The following is a 699-nucleotide window of genomic DNA, read 5'->3' as shown; positions in this document are numbered from 1 at the left end:
CTGTGGTCGGGAGTCTTGGTAGGCCTTGTGTCTGTGGTCAGGAGTCTTGGTAGGCCTTGTGTCTGTGGCTGGAACTCTTGGAAGTTCTTGTGTCTGTGGTCAGGAGTCTTGGTAGGCCTTGTGTCTGTGGTCAGGAGTCTGGGTAGGCCATGTGTCTGTGATCAAGAGTCTTTGTAGGTCTTATAGTTATGGTTGTGTCTCTAATTATAAGTCTTGGGAAGTTTTATGTCTATAGTCGGAAATATTGGCAGGTCTTTTATACGTGGTCAGACACATGTATGTGAAAGAAAATCAAAATTAGTAATGGATTTTTATAAGAAATTCTAAAAATTCCATCTTTTTCCTGCTCCACTACATGTGCCTTATTCTAAAGGCATTTCGTTAATCAATCTCCTTAGCTTTACTTTGCTTTTCAGTGAGAGAAGGATTGCGTAGAATTATGAGATTGTCGAAAAAACACACACCCAGATACCTACTGACGTTTAGAAATTAAAATGTTTTGCGAACAGATTGCGGATATCACTTGCAAGTACATTGCGAAGCTTATTTATAAAAAAAAAATGCGAACTTTCTTTGCATTTTGCTAACTTTCTTTGTAAACAGTTTGCAAATTTTGTTTATTAACAGACTCCGATTTATTCTCCTTCCAGTTTGCAAACTTTGCAAAAAATAAAAGGCAAGAAAATTGCAAACTTTGCA

This window comes from Oratosquilla oratoria, chromosome 3 (genome assembly GCF_046742065.1).
Source record: "Oratosquilla oratoria isolate Oo_2021 chromosome 3, ASM4674206v1, whole genome shotgun sequence".
NCBI lineage: Eukaryota > Metazoa > Arthropoda > Malacostraca > Stomatopoda > Squillidae > Oratosquilla > Oratosquilla oratoria.
This window is presented reverse-complemented; position numbering follows the sequence as displayed.